Below are 27176 nucleotides of genomic sequence, written 5' to 3'. Positions count from 1 at the left end.
TGTTGAAAGCCGATCGCCAGAAATGGAGACGGAGAAGTCAAGGAAGGGAAGGGAAGAGTCGGAGATGGACCATGTGAAGGTGACGGCAGGGTGGAAATTGGAAGTAACTGGTTGCCTGATTGCAGCAGGGAGTTGGAGTGAGTTTGTAAAAAGTTGGTGGTGGGTTTTGGAGTTTTTGTTTTCAGGTTTTAGGGCCTTTTTGGCCCATAAAAAACAGCCAGATGGCTGCTGAGGGGTCCGGAGTGCCGGGCCCCTCAGAGGACAGTTTTCCCAAGATTTGGGCTGGGACCCCAGGAGGTTTGGAAAAGAAAACACGGTGATGGTTCAGTGCGAGGATAAGGAGATACGAGCTTGGGATATTATCCAAGCGGTACATGAGGACTGTGGTGAGGGAAGCTGCTTTGCCTGCCGACCAAATCCGAATGTTGGGTTCGAGGTGACGGTCAGTGGCCAAGAGGAGGTGGAAAGACTTTTACTCAGTCTGAAAGTTGGTGATAAGTTCTTGGAGGTAACTCTGCTATATTCGGAAGAGGTGGTGGTCTCATTCTTAAACTTGCCGGTTTATATTGAGTACGATGTGCTAATCAAAAAGTTGGAGTCGTGGGACATTAAAATTTGCTCAGCAATAAAGAGGAGGTACTATCCAGGAACACGGGTATCAGATGGAACCCATTACGTAAAGGTGCAGTTCCCAGAGGAGGTGAAGTCATTACCGTACAGCATGAAATTTGAGACACTGGAAGGAGTGCAGTACTTTCGAGTTAAGGTTTGTTATTATTGTCTTGGACACGACAATCTTGTAAGAAACTGTCCAGACTTGTACTGTTATAATTGCGGTGAGTCTGGACACATCGCTCAGAGCTGCAAGGCGGCAAGCTGTGGGGTGTGTCACAAAGGCCCCACCCGCTGTGAGTGTGAGGCAGAAGGAAGCTCTATGAGTGACGAGGAGATGGGAGAAGGAGCAGGAGGTGTGAGTGGAATGGCTGGAGGAGTGGAGAAGTCGGAGGATACAGCTGGTAAATTGAAGGAGAAAAGAGCACAGGAAGAGGCAGAAAATTGCGGAGCAGAGAACAGCATGGAGATGGTGGAAAAAACACCAAGTACAGTGGAAAAGAACAAAGCCAGCAGCGGGCAGCAAGGGTCGAGTGCAGACTCGAGCCTTAATACGGTTCAGCTCTCCCTAAAGAATCTGGTGTCTGCGGGGGGAGAGGAGGTGGGAGCGGGGTGCGTGGTAAATGTAAGTACTCCAAAGAAAGACGGGGTGTCGGACATCTCAGTGAGCAGGAGAGGGCAAGACAAGGAGAGGGTGCAAGAGGCAGGAACCTAAAAGGGGCAGCAGGACGGGATCGGCGAGACAAAGGCACCAGAAGGGAACAATATAGGTGCGCCATTGTGCCAGAGAGAGAAGGATCAGTGAGCAAGGGTCAGAGGTGGAGATGAGGTCGAAGGGAGCGGCACTGTTGGAGAAACCGCGATAGCAGGAAGACTCTCTATGGGAGATGATGTATCTGACGGGGAGCAGGATTATGTATCTGACGGGGAGCAGGCACAGAGGGTTACAGAAGAGCTTGAAAGTGAGGAATTAGAGGGGGACAGAGACATGGAAGTGGGGGGTGGGGTGGCATCGTGTGGTAAGGGAAAGTTTAGTGAGGGGCAGAAGGAGGGAGAAAGGGCAGCTCCCGGGCCCAAACTTAATGCAAGGAAGAGGCTGAAACAGCAGTGAAGGTTCAAAAAGGAGGTGAAAAAGAGTCGGAGGCTGCAGGAAAAAGCAACAGCTGGCCGAAAAGTTGGGAAGGAGCATGTGAGGAGGGAAGGGCCAGAGATTAAATGATGGGGAGATTATCAGGCATACTTCCCTTCTTTGGAGCCATGATTACATTGGTCTCGATTAATGTGAACGGACTGAGCGGTGAGAAGAAATTGCAGCAGTTGTTGCAGGGTTTTAAAGGCATGGACTTGTTGTGTCTGCAAGAAACCTTTTGGGATGAGGATATCCTAGAAAGAGTTCAGAAGGTTTGGAAGGGAGAGGTGTTTGCAAGTTGTGCAAACAATAACCGTAGAGGGGTGGCTGTTTTGGTGAGTCCGCCCATAAAAGAGAACGTTGCCAAGGACACTGAGGGGAGATTTTTATGGCTAAGTGTAAAAATGGAGGAATTTAATTGCGTTCTCTTTAATATCTGTGCACCGAACAACCATTGCAAGCATCGCGAGTTTTTTCGGGGGTTATTCACTGAAGCGGCAGAGGTGGAAAATCCTTATATAGTGGGGGATTTTAATGTATTTTTATCTCGGATGGACATTTCAGCCCAGGTGTCCTTTAAGGATGATAACTCCAGAGGGATGATTGTAAAAATGATGGCAAATTTAAATTTGAGAGACTTATGGAGGGACTGGAACCCCATAAAAAGTGATTTCTCCAGATCAGGTTGGGTGGGTGATGTTTTAAAACAGAACCGAGTAGATTTTGTGTTAATGCGGGAAGGGTTAAGTTCTGAGGTGATGGAGATTTATTGTAAAAAAAAGTATTTTTTAGTGATCACTCAGCTTTGGTTCTCAGAATTAGGAACAGCAGAGTTAAGATCGGTTCAGGGGTGTGGATTTTAAACAATCAATAGCTGAAAGAAATTGCTTATAAAGAAGGTGTAATGTATGTACCTTTAAGGGGAGAACTACTTTTTACAGCTCAAGTATACTGTAGTACCGGCAGTGACCACACCTGTATATAATGCTGAGTAGTAATCTGTTGTTTCAGTTGCAGTTTGAACCACGTTGAGTAAACACCTGTTGTGCCGTTCCCTGCAGTCCTTTTCTTATTATTACATGGACGTAACAGTGGTGACGAGCAAGTTTGAACCTACCTGCAACTCTGCATCACCTCCCAGGGATTCGCTCCTGGAGAACAGTGGAAGAAGGTCGAGCCCAGAAGCACGTGCGTCGATCGCGGGCAACCGCCCAGTCATCCAGCAGAGATTTGAGCATCGCAGGGGAGGCTGTCGAGAGCCAGGCTTGGCTTTCCAGTCACGGTGGTCCAGCAAAACAGGCTGGCAACAGGTACTGCGCAGACCCTTCCCGGACAGCGACGGGCTAGAGCCCGACCGAGCGGCACAGAAAAAGGCCGAGCAGCGTCGACGGGGGAGAGAGAGAGGGCAGAGCGCACAGGGCGCAGCCGGTGTTCAGGACCGAGCGGCGTCAATGGGGGAGAGAGGCGAGCAGAGCGCAGTCGGTGTTCAAGGGCTGAGCAGCGTCAACGGGGGAGAGAGGCGCGCAGGAAAATGCGAGGCACTGCCATTGCCACGAGGACCGCAGAGAGCGGTGTTGGCAGCAGCGCAGGAGCAGCGCACGAAACACACAGGGCATCGCCATTTGCCACAAGGACCGCCGAGAGTGGCGTTGGCAGCAGCGCGGGAGACGCCATTATAAGCCAGTCTAACCACACCCAAATATGCCGAAGAGTGGCAGTATCACAGCGTTCGACAATGAACTCGAAGCTTCGACGACATATGTCGAACGTATAGAAGTATACTGCAAGGCGAATGAGGTGCCAGATGACAAGAAAGCGCTGGTATTGTTGAATTCAATGGGTGCAAAAATGTATGGCTTACTACGAAACCTAGTAACCCCAGAGAAGCCAGTAGAAAAGGATTTTGAAAACATAGTGTCAATCCTACAGAACCACTTAAACCCCACACCGCTGCTGATAGCAGAAAGATTTAAGTTTCACAAAAGGAACCAGCATAAAGATGAAAGTAATGCTGAGTATTTAATGGCACTGCGCAAGCTATCGAAACACAGCCAGTTTGGAACGGGACTAGCAGGTACCTTAAGGGACAAGTTTGTGTGTGGGCTTCAAAGTGAAGGAACCCAGAAACGGCTTTTATCTGAAAAGGACCTTACGCTGGAAAAGGCTTTCAGCATTGCGGTATCATATGAAGCAGCAGCACGGGGCGCTGCAGAGATACAACAGAGACCGCAAGAATATGGCACAAATGAAATGTCATATGGAACAGAGAAGTGCTATCGCTGCGGCAGAATAACACACGACCAGAATGATTGCTGGTTCAAAGACAAAGTGTGCAGACAGTGTGGAAAAGTAGGACACATGGCACGAGTCTGCAGGTCGGGAAAGAAAACCAGCAATAAGAAACCGACCAAAGGGAAGTACAAGAAGGTAGATAAGAAAAGGGAGAATAGTTCAGACGAACAAAAGAGTGATAACGACTCCGAAAGCAGGGAACTGAGTTGTCTGAAACTACATAATGTGATCACAACGGAGGATCACCGAACCATTTCGGTCACTCTCAAGATAGCAGGAGTCCAGGTAAAGATGGAATTGGACACAGGATCAGCTCTAACAGTCATAAACCGACGGGACTACGAGCGGCTATTCTCACACGTACCCTTGAGAGACACAAAAATTATTTTGAAGACGTACATGGGGCAAAAAGTCTACCCCAAAGGAAAAATAAGGGTGACCGTTATATATAACGGTAAAGAAACACCAAAACTAGACCTGTAATGTATTGCAAGATGGAGGACCACCATTACTGGGACGTGAATGGATGTGGAAAATACAACTGGATTGGCATTCCATACAGGCACTGACTGTGGCTGACAAAAAGGATGACGACGTCACACCTGGGCGACTGTCAAAGATCCTAACTGATGCAAAAGAAATGTTCCAGCAAGAACTTGGAACACTAAAAGGCATGACAGCGTCGATTAATATTGAAGAAAACGCAAGCCCAAAATTTTTTAAGGCCAGACCGGTACCTTATGCGATCCGCCCAGCCGTCAAAGCAGAGCTGGAGAGTCTGGAACGTTCAGGTGTACTGTCCAAGGTAGACTGGAGCGAGTGGGCTACACCCATCGTCCCTGTGATGAAAAAGTCGTTGAGCAGCACGCCTGGGGAACCAAGGAAGGTTCGCATCTGTGGGGACTTTAAGGTAACAGTGAACCCGGTCCTTCACACCGTACAATATCCACTTCCACGGATTGAAGATATTTTCACCTCGCTATCTGGAGGGAAACGCTTCACTAAGATTGATCTGGCCCAGGCATATCTGCAAATGGAGGTAGAAGAAGCATCAAAAAAATACCTCACAATCAACACCCAGAAAGGTCTCTACCAATACAACCGGCTGGTATTCGGGGTAGCATCAGCTCTGGCTATTTGGCAGAGGGCAATGGAACAAGTCCTGCAAGGGATCCCAGGGACCCAGTGTTATTTGGACGACATCCTGGTCACGGGCGAAAATGACTGATCACCTTGCCAACCTGGAGCAGGTGCTCACTAGATTGCAGGAATATGGGCTCCGAGCTAACCGCCCCAAATGCGAGTTTTTTAGAAAACAGATCTCGTATTGTGGCCACGTTATCGATAAAGAGGGGTTACATAAGTCCCCAGAGAAGATTGAGGCAGTAGTCAAGGCTCCAGCACCGGAAAATGTGTCACAACTGAGGTCGTTCCTCAGGCTGGTAAACTACTACCATAAGTTCTTGCCAAATTTGTCTACAATACTACACCCACTGAACACCCTACTGCAAACTGGGGTGCCATGGAAGTGGAATGACGAATGTAGACGAACTTTCCAGAAGAGCAAAACACTAATCACATCGAAAGAGGTATTGGCCCATTACAACCCAGCATTACCAATTCGGTTGGCTTGTGATGTGTCACCCTACGGCATTGGAGCAGTGCTGTCGCACAAATTCTCGGACGGCTCAGAGAGGCCAATAGCCTTTGCATCACGATCATTAACCTCAGCCGAGCGTAACTACGCCCAGATTGACAGGGAGGCCCTCAGCCTAGTGTGGGGAGTGAAAAAGTTCAATCATTATCTGCACAGGCAGAAATTCACCTTGCTGACTGATCACCAGCCTCTTGTCTCCATTTTTAATCCGAAGAAGGGCGTTCCGGTGATGACTGCGCAACGACTACAAAGATGGTCATTTTTTCTAGGGGCGCACCACTATGAGATTGAATATAAGGGCACGAAACAGCATGGAAATGCTGATGGGCTATCACACCTGCCATTGCCTACTGCGGAGGAAGCACCAGCAGTGGATCCTGTCGAAATATTCCATTCGACTATAGTTGAATACCTACCGGTAAGTAACACTTGTATCGAAAAGGAAACCCGAATGATCCGACACTGCCTCGGGTATATGATTTGACGGTGAAGGGAGGGCCAGCACATGGCGACTCACTGTTGCCAGCATTCTCGACAAGGAGAGAACAGCTGTCAGTGTGCCGGGGGACCTTGATGTGTGGATCCCGAGTGGTAATTCCACCCAAGTTAAGGGAGAGAGTGCTCAATGAGCTTCATGAGGGTCATCTGGGAGGGGTAAAAATGAAAAGCCTAGCCAGGGCTTATGTGTGGTGGCCGGGAATCGATAAACAAATCGAGGACCTGACCAAGAGCTGCTCAGGATGCCAGAAAGTCCAAAATGCACCACCACAGGTCCCTTTACACCCATGGGAATGGCCCTCATCTCCATGGCAACGGGTGCATATTGATTTTGCTGGTCCATTCATGGACTCAATGTTTTTAATAGCCATGGATGCGCACTCGAAACGGCCTGAGGTCATCAAAATGTCCTCCACCACCACGGAGAAAACTATTGCAGTCCTACGGACCATTTGTGCCAGGAATGGCTTGCCAGAACAGATTTGCTCCGACAACGGACCACAGTTTGTGTCCGAAGAGTTCCGGAGGTTCTTGAAAAAGAATGGGGTAAGGCATTACACATCCGCCCCGTATCATCCAGCCACAAATGGATTGGCTGAGAGGTTCGTACAAACCTTTAAGAAGGCAATAAAGGCTATGTACAATGACAACATTCCGCTGCAGCACAAGGTGGACAATTTCCTGTTCGCCTACCGGAATGCGACACATGCAGTCACCAACCAGGCCCCAGCCATGGTGTTCTTTAACCGAAGGTTAAGATCTCGCCTGGATTGGCTCAGACCAAACGTACGAAGAGATGTTGAGAGTAAGCAATTCCAGCACATCCATGAGAAGCCAACAAGGAGCTTCAATGTAGGGCAACCAGTCTTGGCCCGCGACTACCGAACAGAAAAATGGCAGCCAGGAACGATATGCACACGGCAGGGCCTACTAATGTACACAGTGGACGTTGGGGAGAGCATCGTGAGACGCCATGCTGACCAGATCCTAGAGTCACAGGAACAAGTCAACCCCATGCCTCGCCCATAAGTACCTGGTGATGAACCCAACGTACAGGTAGCATCTACCCCAGAAACAGTAGCATCGGAAGCTGATGAACCAACCGACGACAGGGGGCCAGAATCACCTCCGCACCAAGAGCAAGACACTCGGGAAAGGCGCTATCCAGAAAGGATCAGGAAGCCTCCCCAAAGACTGAATTTATAAATAGACTATTTTCAGCTAATGTTGCATGTTAAAAGTGTTAATTGTAATTAGTTTGATATTTAATTGTTAAATGAGTGTTATGGTACTGTTAATCTAAAAGGGGAGGAATTGTAATGTATGTACCTTTAAGGGGGGAACTACTTTCTACAGCTCATGTATACTGTAGTATCAGCAGTGACCACACCTGTATATAACGCTGAGTAGTAATCTGTTGTTTCAGTTGCAGTTTGAACCACGTTGAGTAAACACCTGTTGTACCATTCTCTGCAGTCCTTTTCTTATTATTACACGGACGTAACAGAAGGGATTTTAAATATAATAAAGAATCCTCGGAAGGAACCTTTGTTTTTGAAAGAAAGAAGAGTTTGGTGGGACAATTTCAAATATGAGGTAAAAGTTTTTTCGGTACGTTATGGGAAAAAGAGAGCGGCAGCTAACCGGCGTTGAGAAGAGAATATAAACAAAAGATTTACGGATGTCTATAAAGCAGTTGACGGAGGGGATAAGGGAGCTGAGACTAAGTTCCAGGTGCTAAAGGAAGAGTGGGGATTATTGCAAGCTGAAAAATGCAAGAGGTCCATTCTCCGTGCAAAGGTTAGAGATGCATTGGAGGGCAATATTTTCTAGATATTTTCTGGAGCAAGAGAAGCTGCAACAGAGATTATCATTAATTGAAGAGTTGAAAGTTGGGGAGAAGATCATTCATGAAAATGGGGAGATTTTAGAGGCGGCTTGCAGCTTTCATCAAGAGTTATATACAAAAGAAGACATTTCCAATTTGGCGATGGAGAAGGTTACTGCTTTTATTGAAGAGGGTTTAAAGGAGGATGAGAGAAGCATGTGTGACAAAGAAGTAGGATTAGTGGAAATAAAAGTAGCAATAAGTGGAATGAAGGGGGTGGGGGGGGGGGGAAAGCCCAGGGTGCGATGGACTAAGTGCAGAATTTTATAAAGAATTTTTTGAGATTTTAAGTCCATTGCTCTTAGAAGTTTTTAAGGAAATTAAAATTGAGGGAAGCCTGGCCCCATCTATGAGGAGAGGTATCATAAGCTTAGCTTATACAAAAATAAAGGGGATAGATGGGATCTGAAGAATTGGAGGCCCATCACATTATTAAATGTGGATTATAAGATCTTGACGAGGGTTATGGCAAATCGTTTGAAGGAGGTGTTGCTGCAGATAGTTTTGCCTCTCAGTCCTGTGGTCTCAATCCAAGATGCGATAGAGCTCATGGAAGAGAGTGGGAGGGAGGCTTATGTATTAAAGATAGATCAAGAGAAAGCCTTTGATAGGGTCTCTCATGAGTTTTTATTGAAGGTTTTGGAAGGATTTGGTTTCAGGGAAAATTTCATTCAGTGGATAAGAATTTTTTATTTAAATATATTTAGCTGTGTTAAATGTAATGGTTTTTTATCCAAGTATTTTCCGATACAGAGATCAGTGAGTCAGGGTTGTTCCCTGTCCCCATTGTTGTACACATTGGTAGCAGAACCATTAGGTTACATGATGCAAAAGAAACAAGGTGTAGTTGGAATTGTGGTTCCCAGTTCTGGGCTGGTGTCTGTGATACACCAATATGCAGATGACACAACCTTAACATTGAGAAATGGGGGGTCAGTGAGGAAAGCTATGGATGTAGTGGAGGAATATTGTAGAGCTTCAGGAGCCAGAGTGAATTATAGTAAGTCCCAATGCCTGGTTGCAGGAAGGGGTGGGGGGAATGGTTGGGGGAAAGTCCCTTTAAGGTGGTGGAGGTTTTGGAAGTTCTGGGGGTGCATATAGGGTGCAAGAAAGACAGGGATGAAGTGGATCAATTAAATTGGGAACCGAAGGTTATGAAAATTAAAAAGATTTTGGGAAGATGGGAAAGAAAGTGGTTGAAAGTGCAAGGAAGAGCGACAGTGGTGTCTGCTCTCCTGCTAGCTAAGCTATAGTACTTATTGACGGTGACGAATGGCCCCCTTGCATTTTTCAGCTTGCAATAATTCCCACTCTTTCTTTAGCACCCGGAACTTAGTCTCAGTTCCCTTATCCCCTCCGTCAACTGCTTTACAGACATCCGTAAACCTTTTGTTTATATTTGTTTTTATTCCTGAGTGGGCGGAAAAGTCCATCCGAGAGGCTTGTGTGAGGTTTTTATGGGAAGGGAAAACAGCCTTGGTGGCTTACAATACCATCATTGGACGGAGAAATCAGGGAGGACTCAATTTCCCAGATATTGATTTGAAGAAAAAATCCTTTAGAATCAAATGGGTGAAGAGATTTCTTCAGAAGTCAAATACAAGTTTTTGGAAGAGTTGTTTTGAGCATTTTTTAAAACGAAGTGGGACAGGAGGGCAGGGGATATTGTATATGGAATACAATACTATATTTTTGAAATCGATTAACCTTCTCCCTAGGTTTTATAAGGGGGTTGTAGAGACTTAAGGGCCCAATTTTTAAAAAGTGTGCAGTTTATGCCCAATGGGGCTGAGGAATTTTTAGAACAGCTCTTATTTTTGAACAGGTGGGTCAACATTGAAGGAGACGTTTTATTTAATCAAGCTTTTATAAAAGCTGGTATTATATGTGTGAAAGATGTATTATACTGTAGGAATTGACAAATTCCTAACTAACAACTGAGGTCGACTCAGGAGATCAATCAAACAGGTCTTTAATGTAAGACTAAACAAGTTCAAACAGTTTGATGAGATCGATACAGGAGAACCACGAAAACAGGTCTTAACAAGATGGAGATTCCACGAGGACTGCTTGGGCAGTCACGTGGTTTGCGACATGATGTCATCGCGTTTGCCCGCGTTTTCCCGCGCTCTTAAAGGGGCCACGCCCCGTGCATACAAACACTATATACAAAACAAAGTAATGTCTAACACAATGGTACAGGCCTAGGCTGGTGTTAGAACATCGTTAAAGGGAATTATATACAGTTGCCCAGAGTCATTCAGTGGCTCCGCCACAATACGAGGTAATTCCAGATTGGTTGTCGGAAGCGATAGTGAGGGACATGGTGTGGGAGGAGGATCAGGAGGTAGAGGAAAAAGCAATAGGGATCATGTATGAGAAGATTGTGAGGACAATGCCACAGGATTGGATGGAAGAAATAAATGCGGAAATCTCCAAAGGAAGTAAAATGCATCCTGCTTTTCCAAGCTTTCTGCTGGAGAAAGGGGGAGAGTTGGTTCAATTTGACAAGTGTAATACTCGAGATTTCTATGAGGTATTTAGAGAATGGAGATTCAAGACATCGGCTGGTCAAGAGTTTTGGCAGAGTATATACCCACAGCTGGACTTCAACAGGATTTGGAAGGGAGTGTAGGTGAATTTTAAATGTCCAGAATGGATTGAACTGGATTTCAAATTGGCTCATAACCGGATCTTTACCATGACGGTCTTGTACAAGATAGGACGAGTGGAGGGGCAACTTGCCCAGTGTGTGGGACACGGGATGAGAGTGTGTCTCATTTATTGGTGTTATGTCCGCAGTTAAATGATTTTAAGTACTATGTTCGACAGTTGTGTGAAGCATTTTTGCTGGGTGGGGACCGAAGAGCGAGAATGGGAATCCCGTGGGACTCAATTTTGAGATGGGGATTGCAGGAGAGTCTGCCCGAGCCTAGCGGAACGGCAATTAATTTAATGTTCAGTTTGGCTAGATTTGTGATTGTGCAAAGAAGGAATGCTCTGTTTTTTAAGGGGAGGAAAATCAATCTAAAAGTATTTTTAAATATAAGCTATAAGATCATTATAAGGCTCTGTGGATGTTATATTCAGAAAGGGATTTAAAGATAGTATTTTACAACCAATTTTTAAAGTACAATTGATTAATATATGTTACAGGAGACAAATTAAACTTTAGGTTTTGATGTTAAAATGTGGTGGCAGAATGGCTGTGCAGAGCGGCGGAATTGATTTGTATCATACAATGAAATGATCAAGATGTTGTAAATGTTCTTAATGTTCAATAAAGTATATTAATAAAAAAAAAGTGAGTAGCACACTTGCCTCTGAGTCAGAAGGTTATGGGTTCAAGTCCCACTCCAGGGACTTAAACACATCAATCTAGGCTGACACTCCAGTGCAGTGCTGAGGGAGTGCTGCACTGTCAGAGGTACTGTACCACTTATATAAGGCAATAACATCCAGATCTATGTGGATGATAAACTGCAGAATCCTAAATCAATTGGATTTCTCTCTCTCAACCAGAATGAGATTGGGCTGATACAAGATATTGGTGTTGCACCAGAGAGAATCATTTATGCAAATCCCTGCAAGGAGATTTCTCATATTAGATATGCTGCCAGTCACGGGGTCCAGATGATGACCTTCGATAATGAAGATGGACTACCCAAAGTTGCAAGGAGCCATCCGACTGCCAAGTGAGTAGACTGCATGCATTTAAAGTACCTGAAGCTGCCCTAACTTAACAATTTCAGTTTCTTATTTGTAGTTTTAATTCTCTACTCTCTATATTATTACTCAGCAAAAGCCAACGGACAGACACAAAGCCCTGATTTTGCAAGACCAGCATGGTGCAGACACATCCATGCTGGCACCAGAGGGGCAAATTGAATCAAATTCTAAGACACTGGCCTCTCCCCTTCTTTAGGAGACGCTCCTTCTTTGTCCATGGAAGGTGTAGCCCCAATGGAAATGTTTCCTCCACCCCCAGGAATAGAGACCCTCAGGATTTGTCCCAACCCCAACCTATTTTCTTGGGTCAGGGCTCATTCCATTTACATAGCGGGCTCCAGCAGAATTCTAATCATCAGTAGCAAGTCTGCAAGTGCGAGGACGGTAAATCCCAGTGATGCTGCAGTGGGGCTGCCATTAGCTCTATACCTATCTTAGTTCAGTAACCCGCTTACCTTTAAATCAGAAGGTTGTGTGTTTAAGTTTCACTCTAGAGAGTCTATTTTCACTTGGGAAAATCGGCGATACTGGGGTGCTAATGGCCAAAAAATGGGGTCAGAACCCCAACGATTTTCCCACTGTTACATTCACAAAGGCCTATTGCTGGGCGGATGAAAAGCCTGCCTAAAACAAGCGGTGGGCTTAGAGGGACACATGGCAGAGCTTGCGTCGTGAATGCTCCGCACATGTGTACTGGCATTCCGATCAGGAAATGGCCAGAAAATTTTTTAATTGAAATTTTGTGGAGCTGGAAGGAGCAGGACTGGTCCTCCTGGCTTCACAAAAATACTAAGGGCCCACTGCATGCCTCACCCCACCTCAACATCCCATCCCCCTACCCTCCAGCACCTACCTGTGGGCCTCTGCTGGGATCGCAGCCGGCCGACTTTCCTGAGTCTGATAACCAGCGAGCTACATCAGGACGTCTGTTTGGTGTCCGTAACTCGCCTGCCAAATTCAAATGAGGCTGAGGTCTCAAACTCACAGCCACCTCTTCACCACTGGAAAGAGCATTCGGATCGAACGGCTGGACAGTGTGTTCCGTCGGTCAAATCAACCCCAATGACTTGACCGCGTAATCCAGCTGCCATATCAGTGCAGTGCTGAAGGAGGGCTGCATTGTTGGAGGTACTGTCTTTTGGGTGAGATGCCTGTTCAGGTGAATGTAAAAGATTCTGGCCTAGAAATTCGATATCGATAAAAACCTGCCAGTGCTTCGCGAGCCGGTGTTAACGGCTGCCGAAAATGGTGGTGTTGGCAGGACCGGTAAATTGGCACTGGTGTCTAATTAACATCAGCCCAGCGCTAAACTCACTGTGCATCGCCGTTCTGGTGACGTTCGTCGCAGCTGGAGACACCACTGTATCGTGGCAGTAGCACCATTGCAGCAAGAAGAGCCTTTTCTTAAAGCAAGGCTTTCATTTCAGAAAGCAGTTCGGTCTCTTAAAGGGGAACTGCCTTCTGAAATGAAAATATAAAAATCATGTAAAAGTAGGCATTCTTTAGCCCTTCTAGCTCAACTGCCTTCTGAAAAAAATTAACATTGATAAGATTTCCCAAATGGGAGACTTCAGCTCTTAATGCTGAATTGCCTTTTGCACCTAAAAAAAAAAATGGGAAAAGTGCTTTAGCTATAACACAAATGGCTCAGCAAGCCAGGGAAGGGGCACCCAGGGTCTCACACGCAGAACTCCAGCTTTGTCCAGAGGGTTAACACTGTAAGGGAGGTCCTCTACCCACAGGAGCCTGGAGGCCCTCCAGAAAGACTGATGTGGGAGTACCTTCACCAGATGGACTGTAGCGGGTCAAGAAGGCGGCTCACCACCACCTTCTCAAAGGAAATTAGGGATGGGCAATATAATGCTAGCCTTGCCAGCGATACACATATCCCAGGAACGAATAAAAAAAAATGTGGGACCAGATCACTGAGGCCATCATTGCCAGCAGTGTTGCCCCCACAATCTGGCTCTAGTGCTCAAAGTAGATTCATTACCTCAGTCCAGTGGTCAAGGTCAGTGAATGCATCTTCAAAAGATGTCTCCTACCAACTGCACCACTAGCCTCACACACTGCTCAAAGCACGGCTCCCTCCCACCCCAATCACTCACCTACCAACAATCTGTACCAAACACGAGGCACACCTCCCATTTCTAGCTTCATCTCATCCCATTGGAGGAGATGGTGCTGGCCATTCTTGGCAGGGGCTGAGCCCTTGGCCAGCAGTAGGGCTGATAGGGTAGGAGATGCTGGTGTCCTCATACGTTATCCTCCTTCTCATATCCCACTTATCCCTCATCCCACAATATCTTCTGATTTACAAGGTGCGCATGGTGTAAGCATGCAGCTCTTGCTTTCCCGCCCTCCCCTCACCACAACTCTAGCCTTGTGCCTTCCTCGTTTCACACACCCAAGAATTGCAGCCTGTCCAGCCATTGGTTGATCAAGAAGAGGGAGAGGAGAGTGAAGAAGAAGAAGAAGAAACACCATCACTCGATTTGACACTCCCAGCCACCAACTCCTCAAGGTCGACCAGCAAGGCCATTTGCAGTGTCCCCCACTGAAAGTCAGCAGCCTTCCACCAGCTATGCTGCAGTCACTGGTGTCGCACTGCGTAACATCAGTAGGCTAGGCAAAGGCACACACAAGTCAGTCACTATGGGAATGCATAAGGATGATGAGTTGATTTCTTGATGTAATATTGGATGGGTAGATGTATAAAGTTGGATTGGAAATTTTGCTTTGGCTGGTGTCTTTTATTTCAGCGTTGTGTCCAAGAGGACGCTGTGATGGTCAGTAACAGAGCGAAGGTAAGGTGTGGGACAAATGTTGAAAGGGAAATTGGGGTTGTGGTCACTGGTACCACAGGTGGATGATTGCACTCCGGATATCCTGGCCAGAAAGGGACTGTCTGGGTTGCATCCTTCCTTCTGCTCCCTCTTCTTCTGCTTCTTCCACTTCTGTTTCCTCCTCTTCTGCTTCTTCCTCTTCTGTTTCCTCCTCTTTGCCGTCTTACTCTTCTGTGTCTTCCTCTTCCCTCTGTGAGTGGATGCTGCAAATCGTAAATAAAAGCATAAAATGCTGGAAATACTTTGCTGGTCAGGTAGCATCTCAACCTGAGACGTGAACTCTGTTTCTCTCTTCACGATGATTCATGTCCTGCTAAGTATTTGAAGAATTTTCTGTCTTCTCAGAGGCCTTCCTTTACCATCCAAAGCCTTGTAAGCATCCAGCAGCACTCTCTGCATTCCCTGCACACTTAAAAACATTTAACATTTATTGAACCACGTCACTTCTTCAATAAAATAATAAAAATCCAGTCCAAAAGCTTAACTGCAAACTTACCTGAAAGATGTGTATGTCCCTTTAAGAAGTGCTGACAGCATCTCTGTCAGTATGCTGAACGCACGCTTTTCAGAATAAGCTTAGGCCCCAGTGCTAAACTCAGCGCTAAGTTCGAAGTTCGCAGAGAATGACGTTAAGTTGGCATTACACAACAACTGATGCCATGCTCTCCCCATTTGCATGTCCCGGGCCAGCACTACTATCAACAACACTAAGGCCCTCACCAAAATGGCAGTCGTTGAGTCCCACGTCAGAGAAGGGCATTAGAGTGGCAGTTGCCATTTTTCGCCAGGATGGCAGTGCAAACAGGTGATGATAAGGTAGGGAATTAGCAGGAGAATTTGTCTGATATTCTGGCCAAGGTTTATCATTTTATCATTAATCCCAATTAGCTCCTTCATTTGTCTACATAACAACAGTAACTTCAAAAATAATTCAGTGACTGTGATGTGATTTGGGATGATCTGAGGACATGAAATATAAATGCAAGTTCGTTCTTCCTTTCTATCTAGAATGGTTTTACGTATTGCAACAGATGATTCCATGTCTAGTTATTCCCTGAGTGAAAAGTTTGGAGCATCCATCAATGAGTGCAAAGGTTTGATGGAATGTGCAAAGGCCTTGAATGTTGACATCATTGGAGTTAGGTAGGAAAACACTTACTGAACTCTGAAATGCCGGTTTCTATACATCTATATATCATCGTGTTCTAATTGACGAAGACAATAACGTTTTTTTAAACTTTTATTTGAGTTCAAATTAAAGCTCATGAAATTGAAGGCAAATTATTGACCTGATTAGGAGATTGGTTAAGTGGAAAAGAGAGATTAGGGATAATGGGTATGTGTACTCGAATTGGAAGGAAGTGACTAATGGTGTCCCATAAGGATCTGCGCTGGGGCCTCAACTATTCACTATATTAATGACTTAGATAACACAATAGAGGGCCATATATCCAAGTTTGCCAATGACACAAAAATTGGTGGCAAAGTAAGTTGTGTAGATGGGAGCAAAACATTACAAAGAGACATTGATAGATTAAGTGAGTGGGCAAAACTCTGGCAGAAGGATTTCAATGCAGATAATATGAGGTCTTCCATTTTGGACCAAGAAAAGGATAGAACTGAGTATTATTTAATGGTGAAAAACTAGGAACAGCGGAGGTCCAAAGAGATTTGAGCTTCTTATACACAGTGCATTCAAATGTACCAGTCCATTACAAAAAAATAATCAAAAGGCTAATTGATTGTTAACCTTTATATCTAGAGGGTTAGAAAACAAGAATATAAAGGGGAGAAAGTTTTGCTAAAAAGCCCTGGTTAGACCACATCTGGAGTACTATGTACAGTGCTGGGCAATGCAACTTAGGAAGGATATATTGGCCTTGGAAGGAGTGCAGCGCAGATTCACCAGAATGTTACCAGGGCTCCAAGGGTTAAATTATGAGGAGAGATTACATAAACTAGGCTTGTATTCCCTGAAATAGAGAAGGTTAAGGGGAGATTTATTTGAGGCTTTTAGGATTTTGAAAGGAAGTGATAGGGTAGATAGAGAGAAACTCTTTCTGTTGGTGGGGAATCTAGGACACGGGGACTTAACCTTAAAATCAGAGCCAGGTCATTCAGGAGAGATGTTTAAGAAACACTTCTTTATGCAATGGGTATTAGAAGTGTGGCACTCTCTCCCTCAAAAAGTAGTGGATGCAAGACCAATTAATAATTTTCAATCTGAGGTCACTAGTTTTCTGCTAGCCAAGGGTATTAAAGGATATGGAGCCAAGACGGGTGGATGGAGTTAGAATACAGATCAGCCATGATTTCATTGAATGGCGGAACAGGCTCAAAGGGCTAAATAGTCTACTCCTGTTCCTGTTTTCCTACGTAATATTGAATTACACACCAATAGGTACAACATCTGAGGGTAAAAAAGGTAAAATACAAATAAATACAAACAAGGAACAGTGAAATTTACTAACAAGGTCAACATGAAAGTGTTGAATAGTTTTTTGCAACAATTTACAAAATTAACTACAAGATTGTACGTCAAATGCCTGGGGCAAGATAAGCCAATCAACAGTAGTATTGAAACTTCATCTATACCAAGACAAGAAATATTGTGGTAAAACTTCAAACAAGGTATCATAAGTTGTCTCTTGAGACTGATAGTGGCATGATTAGGATCAGGACAGCGAGAGCTGGAAGGGGGTTTAAGCATTCTTGAGATATGAACAGCACAGTTTGACTTATTAAAGGGAAGGTAGGGAAGAAGCGTAATAGGAAACAATATAATATTAGTAATAAAGAAGTGGCTCAGCCTAGGGCAAGACTCAGAGTGAATCATTCCTGGTTACAAATAATTAGGAAGGTTGGAGTAGGAAAGAAGGGAAGAATTTGGGACAGTGTTAATCAAAGATCCCATTACAGCACTAGAACCATACAGGGAATGGTGCAAAAGTTGAATCTATTTGATTAGAGTTACGAAATAGGGAGGGTATATTGAGAATATATTACAGATCACTGAGTAGCGTATAATTTACAGTATTCCCATTTACATGCCTAGATGGGGTTTCTGCCACACTTTCAGTGAAATTACAGCGGTGGAACAGGAGCAGCTCCAAAGAATTTCCCAGCCATAGGCATAGTGCCATCAAACAATGCCGACATACCAATAACTGAGTTCAGGCTCCACTTCAACCATGTGCCTCCAGACTTTGTCACAGCTTTGATCCAGGCATGGATTCCAGAGGAGCGGTGAAAGTAACTGGCCTCGAAATCAAGGAAGCCTTCAACCGAATATCGCACAAAGGAACCCTACCAAAACTGAATTAATTAGGGATCAATGGAAAAACCATCTAGTGGGCTGGAAATCATACTTGACACAAAAAAAGGCAGTTGTGGTTATTGGACATCAGCCATTGCAGACCCAGGACACCACTGCAGTAGTTCCTCAGAGCAATATTCTCAGCCCAGCCACCTTCAGCTGCTTCATCAAAGATTTCCCCTCCATCATAAGGTCAGAAGTGCGGCTGACAATTTTACAGTGTTCCGTTCCATTCACAACTCCTCCAATAATGAAGCGACCCATGCCAGCCAATAGCATGACCTGGAGAGCATCAGGCTTGAGCTGACAAGTGGCTGGTAATATTAACACTACGTAAGTACCAGGCAATGAACATCTCCAACCAGGAAAGTCTAACCATCTGCCCCAATCTTCAATAACACCACCATTGCCTTGTCTCCCACCATCAAATCTTGATGGCTACCAATGGCCAAAGGATGAACTGCATTATCCCTATCAACACCATGGCTACAAGAGTACATCAGAGGCTGTGTACTCTGTAATGAGTGGCTCACCTTCTGACTCGTCAAAACCTATCCACCATCTAGAAGGCTCAAATCAGGAGTGTGATGGAAAACTCACCATTCGCCTAAATGAGTGCAGCTACAACACTCAAAGCGCAACACCATTCCAGGCAGCAAAGTCCATCACATCAGCATCCCTCGCACTAGTCTGAATGTCCACCCACTCCATCACCAGTGCATTGTGGCTGCAGTATGTATGATCTACAGGATCACTGCAGCAACTAGCCAAGCTTACTTCAAAATCATTTCCCAGTCCTCTGACCTCTACCACAAAGAAGGGCAAGAGCAGTAACATCATGGCACGCAATCTAACTCTGTTGGCTATCTTAAATCAGTTGTATCATATTTGCCTTTAGTTGTGGATTCAAGTGTTACTCGAGGACTTAAGTACATAATGTAGGCTGACATTGTAATCCTGATGGAGTGCTGCATTGTTGGAGGTGCTGTATTTTGGGTGAGATGCCTATTCAGATGCATGTAAAAGGCCCCATTGCACTATTTGAAGAAATGCAGGAGAGTTTTCCTAATGTACAGGCCAACATTTTCCCTTAAACCATTTAAACCAATTGCCTGCTGCATTTTTCTACATAACAAGTCACACACCATCCTGACTTGGACATACTGGGGCCGATTTTCCCGCAGGTGCGGGGAGTTGTCGGGTTCCCCGAATGTTGGGTTCCGAAACGAATCTAAGTGGGTCTGCCAGCTGGATGCAATTTTCGCACAATTTCCAACGTGTGGGCACCCTTGCTAATTGTCTATTTCCAGTCAGAAAGCCCCACAGTATGATGTCATCATTCGTGGTGCTTTTAAAGTCTACAGCAAGCTTTTCAACCTCTGCAGGATTCCCAACGAGCCGTCCAGTATGGCAGAGGAGCCTGCAGCAGCTGTTGCCAGTGGCAGACCTCGTGCTGCTGCCAAATTTGACGAAACCTCACTACAGACATTAGTGGATGGGGCTAGGGCCCACAGGGAGGTCCTCTTCCCTAGCTCAGGCAGGAAGAGGCCTCCCAATGAGACCAGGGCTGCTTGGATGGAGGTGTCAGCAGAGGTGAACTCTCAGGGAGTCACCAGAAGGACCTGGATACAGTGCAGGAAGCGCTTCCATGACCTTCACCGTACAGGAAAAGTAAGTATGAAGTTTCCATCACCCTCAACCTGATCCCCATTGCCTTTCCCCAACAGCACTCAGCTTCAGCACTCTCTTCCTCCACATCCCACTTCACAGTCATATCCATGCACCCTTACCCATTCCCTCTCTCTGCTCACATTCACATAACTATTCCACCATGCAGCCCTCACACTGCCTCTCACTCTGATGCTTGGAACACAACTGACTACACACAGGGAGGGCCCTTGGTCTTGCAGCCTCACACCATCTTAGTCTCCTTCTAAGTATCTATGCTATGCAATCTCTACACTCACTCCTGCACTCTCACTCAAACTCCACTTGTCTCCCTCATTGCAGGAAAAGAGAGCTCACAACAGGAGAGAGCGAGCCAGGACTGCAGGAGGCCCACCCTCAATCGCCCACTTGACCCCCTGGGAGGAAGGAGTGATGGAGATTGTCGGGGGTAACGTGGCTGCGGAAGCTGGGGAAGGAGAGACAGGAGCAAGCCCGCAAGCTGGTGACAGAATAGTTTTCCATCTCTCTCATTGACATAGCATGAGTCGCTGTTATGATTCTGAAGCTACATCATTTGGACTTATAAGCATCTGCAAAATCCAATGTGCATGTAGCCTTGGCATCACATCTCTAACTCTTTCCTTTATTCCCCCACAGGACCATCTGGAGCCCCCGTCCCCACTGTCGAGGAGGAAGAGGCTGTGCAGCCAGACTCCTCAGAGGAAGCTCCAACCTCTGAGGGCACAGCGTCAGCAGAAGTAAGCGCACCCAGCACCAGCGCAGACACTCACACCTCGGGGGGGGGCCTTCGGGACATAGAGTAGTGTTGTCACCTGGTGTTTCACAGCTCACAAGTGAGCATCAGCAGATTGTGGAGACAGGGACAGCAGTGGAGAGTCCTCGTCGGAGGGCGCAGGCCTCTGCCAGCTCAGCTCAGCTGCATGTCGACCCTATGCCTCTGGGTCCATCCGCAAGAGAGGAGGTGATGGATCTCCATGCACAGATGCAGGAGTCTCTGGCAGGTTTTGTCTCCAGGGTCGCTGCGAGTGTGGAGCGAGTGGAGGATGTCCATGGCGAACATGGGCAGAGCCTTATTGGAGTCATTGGCGCATGAAAGCATCACCACGGAAAGGATGGCTACCGCCGAGGAGAGGAGGGCTGCGGCTGAGGAGAGGAGGGCGGCGGCCGAGGAGAGGAGTGCTATGGCCGACGAGAGGAGGGCTACGGCCATGGAGGAGCTTAGTCGCCAGGGTATGGAAAACATGGTGAGTGCTCAGAATCGAATGACATCTCTTGAGGAGCGATGGGCACCTACTGAGCACCAAAACCAGACCTTCATGGAAGTCTTTCTGATCAGTACTTCCAGTGCAGATACGGGTTCCCATGGCCCCCCTGATGTGCAGCAAGGTGCTCTCCAGCCACATGCAGGAGCTGAGGGGGAGCTGACCCATGAGAGGGAGTTTGTTGGCACACCTCAAGGAAGTGGGGGCTCTTCTCCATGCGCTCACACTTCCATGCCACTTCAGAGTCCTCGGTCAGAGCCCCGCCGGAGTCCACACCCAAGTGAGAGAGGCGTCTCAACCCCTGCACAGCCGCAGGAGCAGCAGATTGCTGGCGAGCTCTCACATGCTCGCCACCCCAGAGGATGCCCACCAAAGGTGTCGAGTCAGGAGCAGCAGGAAAGTGAGCAAGGGGCCTTCACATCTGCTGAAGCCACAGGGGTACCACTACATAGGAGTACGCGTAAGAGAAAAATAAAGCACCACTAATCACAAGGGTAGACACTTGGGTGAAAAGTTTTGTATATAGTTTTAATGCCATCAGTTTCTTGTACATAAAAAATCTGATGGCAACTGCTGCAGTTGTGGTGTCTGTCATTTGGCGAATGGGGATTTCACATTGAGGCCTTAGGATTACTTGCAGATGTCAGCAAGCTGGTCAAATAGGTAGAAATGCGCAGGGATGGGCCACTGTCCATGGTCAGGTAAGAAGCAGCGAGGCTACAGTGTTTGATGTACCAGGCTATGCAAATCTGCCCAGGATGAGTGTGTTCCTTGCATTCCGGCCAGCAATGTTCTCGCGTACTGGTGCCGCTGGTTGATGGGCCTCTGCAGGATGCTCGTTTCCGGCTTCTCCTCCTCCTCCTCCTCCTCAGCATCATCCTCATCCGAGGTGGCTCTGCGAGGAGCCTCTTGGTCCTGCGGAATCTGCAAGCCACGACGCTGTGCCATGTTGTGAAGCATACAGCAAACCACGAATATTTTGGAGACCCTGGCTGATGAGTACTGTAGGGCTCCACCTGATCTATCAAGGCATCTGAAGCGCATCTTCAGCAATCTGATGGTTTGCTCGATAATGCATCTGGTGGAAATGTGGCTGGAGTTGTAGCGCTCCTCAGCTTCGCTGGCTGGTCTCCTCACCAGCGTCATTAGCCAAGTCCGCAGGGGATATCCCTTGTCTCCAAGTAGCCATCCCTGAAGTTTATTTGGCGGACTGAATAGCGGAGGCACAGTAGACTGGCGCAGTATGAGGGAGTCATGGCAGCTGCCAGGGTACCTGGCACAAACATGCAAAATCTCCTTCTTGTGGTCACACACCAGCTGAACGTTAAGGGAGTGGAAGCCCTTACGGTTGACAAAAACTCCTGGATTGCGATGGGGTGCCCTAAGGGCCACATGTGTGCAGTCAATGACGCCCTGCACCCTTGGAAAGTCTGCCAGCTGAGCTAATCCACGCGCTCACGCCCTCACACTAGCGCGATTCCTGGTGAAATGGATGTGATTGTGCACGAGGGCAAATAGGGCATCGGTTACCTGAGTGATGCATGTGTGTGCGGCAGCCTGGGAGATGCCGCTGATGTCTGCTGCTGATCCCTGGAAGGAGCCTGAGGCATAAAAGTTGAGTGCGGTGGTGACTTTGATGACCACTGGTAAGAAGTGTCGACCTGGTGCTCTGGGCTACAGGTCTTGCTGCAGCATTGTGCAGATGTGCAGTCACTACCTCTCACGAAAGTCAGAGCCGCCTTTGGCACTGCTGCTCAGTCATGTTGAGGTAGCTGACCCTATGTCTGTAGACCCTGTTTGGGGGGTATCTCCTGCGCCGACGGCCTTCCATGCGCTGGCCCCTTCTGGCCTGTGCTGCCTCAGGTGGGTGAGCCGCAGCCTGTCGCTCCTGCTGCTGCTGCTGTTGCTGGTGCTGCTGTTGCTGGTGCTGCTGTTGTTGCTGGATCTGCTGCAGCCTCCTCTGCTGTTGGAGATCCTCTAATGCCAAGAAGGGAAGGAACAAAAGCCCGCCCATGCTTCTGGCAGATGCCTCCATTGAGGAAGCGCTGAGTGAGGGTGGTGAGAGGGGCTTCCCAGGAGCTCACACTGGAGAAGTGTGTGAGGTTCCAACCTTCCACAGTTGTGCCTAAGCCTTCAACAAGTTGCCCCAAGCCTGAAACAACAAGGTCCTGCAACCTACAAATGTTGTCTGATTAAATCTCTTCTTTCCTGATTGACCTGCAGCTGAAAGTAAGCAAGCCAACATTGTTCACACTAGGTTTCATCAGCGGTATCCCCACCAGGCGTGGTTTACGTGGGGAAAGGCTGAAAATTGCAAGGGCCCCTTAAAATGGCATTATAGATGCCAATTATTGCTGATTAGGCTCCCGACGACCAGTCCCGCCTGCTGCGGGCGGGACTGATTCGGGTCGCTTGGAAATGCCGGGGCGAAAGTCGGACGGGGCGGGGAATCGGGTGGGGGGGGGTTGCGACCCCCTATTTCTGTGATTTCCCCCCCCCCCCACACGCCTGAAACCCCGCCTGAGAGCTCCAGGAAAATCGAGGCCACTGTATACTGTTGTTCCGTCATTGTTGCTGATTTACCAAAAGTCTCTCCATAACACCATTGTGGGAACACCATCACCACAAGAATTGCGATGCTTAAAGAATAAGGCCCAGCACCACCTTCTCAAGGCAACTAGGGATGTGCAATAAAAGTGCAGTTTTGCCACGTCCCGGACCAATAACTAACAACAACTTTCATTTATAGAGCGCCTTTTAGGTAAAGAAAGCATCTGAAGGAACTTCACAGAGGCATAAGGAAGAAACCAATGCCAAGCCAAAGAAGGATATGTTAGGATAGGTGATCGAGGTTTAAGAGGTGGATTTTAAAGAAGGTCTTAAAAGAGATGTTTAGGAAGGGAATTCCAGCACATGGGGCGGGCTCTACAACACGCAGCCAATCCACTCCACCAGATTTGCGATCAGGCAGTGACGATGAGGATTTACCTCTTAATGTGGAAAAGGGAGAAAATTGATGAGAAAAAAACGCGCTTGTGGTGTGAACTTCACTGCACATTCCATCACTTAATGACAGTGTTGACATAAATTTGGTTCATTTCTTCACAAAGAATCTAGCCTAATGGCATGTTAAAATATATGCAATGTTTGGGCCCAATGTAATCTCCCTTTCCTTTTGCAGCTTTCATGTGGGAAGTGACTGTGGTGATCCAAATGTTTTTACTCAAGCTATAGCAGAAGCACGTCTTGTCTTTGACATGGGAGTAAGTATTACGTTTTCTTATCTTAATTCTTTGCTTATTGTTGTGTATTTTGAATGTTGTATTTGAATTGTCCCACATAGCTTACCGTAGTTGTGATGTGCAATGCACTATGGGAAATAGAGTGCAGGAAGTTGAGAAGATTCTCTGGAAAGTGATGGCTGTGAACTGAACTCTGCATACTCTTTTAATTGTTATACAAGCAAGGTCATTAAACTCTTGAGATTTAACAAAAGTGGCGACGAGGACGTCTGAACTTACGTGGCTCTGCTGTGTGGAAGATAGTCGGGTTTTACGTGTTTAAAACTGTTATTTGTGCCGTGGACAGTTAATTAAAGTGAGGCTGGCTCAAGGATAAAGGAGCTTGCAATGGCGGGAAGACGAGACAGCATATAAGGTACTAACGACTTGAGGAAGGGGAGGAAAAGCAGTGAGTAAATCGGGAAGGACATTTATTCAACTGTGAAACGAGCTGTGAATTGAAGCACTAAAATACTGATAGTGATTTTAGTTGAGTTCAACATTGGAAGGATCCTTAGTGAATGATAATTAGGAGCCTGAGAGAAGGAAAATGGCTGGAATTATCGGTAACATTGGACCGTTTGATGAGAATGCCAAACAATGGAGCTCATACACAGAACAATTTGAATACTTCACACAAGCAAATGACATTGGAGGGAACAAAGTAGTACCTACATTGTTAAGTGTGATGGGACCAAAGACTTTCAATCTTTTGCGTACTTTAGTGCATCCAGATAAACCAGGGACTAAACAATATAGTGAAATTGTGGAGATACTAAAAGGGCTGAGAGGTTTAGGTTCCACAGGCGTAACCAGGAAGAAGGAGAAACAGTGACCATGTTTGTAGCTGCACTAAAAAGACTATCAGAGCACTGTGAGTTTAATGACGTGCGAAATGATACTATAAGAGACAGGCTAGTGTGTGGTATGAGAACTGAAGCCATACAGAAGAGACTATTAACAGAGAGTAATCTGACTCTACAAAAGGCCATTGAAATCAGTATTTCCATGGAATTCGCAGCTAAGGAAGCTCAACAGAGGGAAAGCAGTGAGTGAGGAGGACATAAAAAACCTGCAAAAGGACATAGACAGGCTAAGTGAGTGGGCAGAGATTTGGCAGATGCAATATAATGTTGGAAAGTGTGAGGTTATGCACTTTGGCAGAAAAAATCAAAGTGCAAGTTATTATCTAAATGGAGAGAAACTGCAAAGTGCTACAGTATAAAGGGATCTGGGTGTCCTGGTGCATGAAACACAAAAAGCTAGTATGCAGGTGCAGCAGGTGATCAGGAAGGCCAATGGAATCTTGGCTTTTATTGCAAGGGGGATGGAGTATAAAAACAGGGAAGTCTTGCTGCAGTTATACAGGGTATTGGTGAGGCCACACCTGGAATACTGCGTGCAGTTTTGGTTTCCATATTTAAGAAAAGATATACTTGCTCTCGAGGCGGTTTAGAGAAGGTTCACTTGGTTGATTCCAGAGATGAGGGGGTTGACGTATGGGGAAAGGTTGAGTAGGTTGGGACTCTACTCATTGGAGTTCAGAAGAATGAGAGGCGATCTTATCGAAACATATAAGATTGTGAGGGGGCTTGATCGGGTGGATGCGGTGAGGATGTTTCTACTGATGGGTGAGATTAGAACTAGGGGGCACAATCTTAGAATAAGGGGCTGCCCTTTCAAAACTGAGATGAGGAGAAACTTCTTCAGTCAGAGGGTAGTAAATCTATGGAATTTGCTACCCCAGAGAGCTGTGGAAGCTGCAACATTAAATAAATTTAAAATGGAGATAGACATTTTCCTAGCAGATAAGGGAATTAGGGGTTACGGGGAGAGGGCAGGGAAGTGGACGTGAGTCTAGATTCAGATCAGCCATGATCCTATTGAATGGCGGAGCAGGCCCGAGGGGCCATATGGCCTACTCCTGCTCCTATTTCTTATGTTCTTATGTTAACAGTTAGGTGCAACAGAAAAAGTACACAAAGTAAGAACAGACAGCCAAGGGCCATGCTTCCGTTGTGACAAAACAGGGCATCTTGCATCTGCATGCTGGTGTGTGGACATGGATTCCCACAGCTGTGGTAAAAAGGGACATATTCAGCACGCATGCAGAAATAAAAAGGACACAGAGAAAACGTCAAAGACGGAAGGAAGAAAAAAAACATTCAGACAAAAGATAAAGAAGCATGTTTGCTCTGTAGAACAGGACAAAACAGAGGCAAGTGACACTTCAGAGGAGGAACTATCACTGAACGTGCTGACTATAGTTGAGGATTCGTATGGCTACTGGGTTTCACCCTTGCTAGAGGGGCAGCCTGTGCGAATGCAGATCGATACCGGGGCAGCAGTATCTCTTATGTCAGAGACAGTCTACAAAAAGACGTTAAAGCACCTTCCACTTCAGCCAGCTAACATAGCGTTAAAGATATATACCGGTGAAAGAGTAACCGTGAGAGGTATCACTGAGGTCACAGTTCAGTTGAATGGACAAACTAGGAAGTTACCACTCTATGTAGATAAAGGAGACTACCCCTCCCTGCTGGGACGTTCGTGGATGGAGAGTATAAAATGAGACTGGTCATCAGTCTACATGATGTCACACAATGATCCAGGCTTACCTGCCATCTTAAAGAAACATGCAGAAGTCTTTCATGGAGAACTGGGTAGCATGAAAGATATTACTGTGAAGCTTCGTATTAAGCAGAATAGCAAACCCAAGTTCATGAAGGCACGACCCGTACCTTATGCCATCAGACCAAAAGTCAAGGCTGACTTAGAAGCCCTAGTTGAAAGCGGAGTACTAGAACCAGTCAGCGTGAGTGAATGAGCAATGCCCATCATACCAGTGCTCAAGAAAGGGGGTGGAGTTAGGATATGTGGAGATTTTAAAGTAACTGTTAACCCTGTATTGTCAGTGGAGCAATATTCGCTCCCCCATATTGATGATTTGTTTGCGGGACTTGCTGGGGGCCAGAAG

General features: G+C 46.4%; 1 pseudogene; it reads left to right on the top strand.

Moving 5' to 3' along the window:
• LOC147117577 (ornithine decarboxylase 1-like) overlaps positions 1 to 27176 on the top strand; it is a 96980-nt pseudogene that overhangs the window by 35720 nt on the left and 34084 nt on the right.

This window comes from Somniosus microcephalus, chromosome 5 (assembly GCF_052327205.1).
Source record: "Somniosus microcephalus isolate GS21.2 chromosome 5, FLI_Smic_1.0, whole genome shotgun sequence".
NCBI lineage: Eukaryota > Metazoa > Chordata > Chondrichthyes > Squaliformes > Somniosidae > Somniosus > Somniosus microcephalus.
Note: the sequence above shows the minus strand (reverse complement) of the source record. Positions and strands in the feature narration are given on the sequence as shown.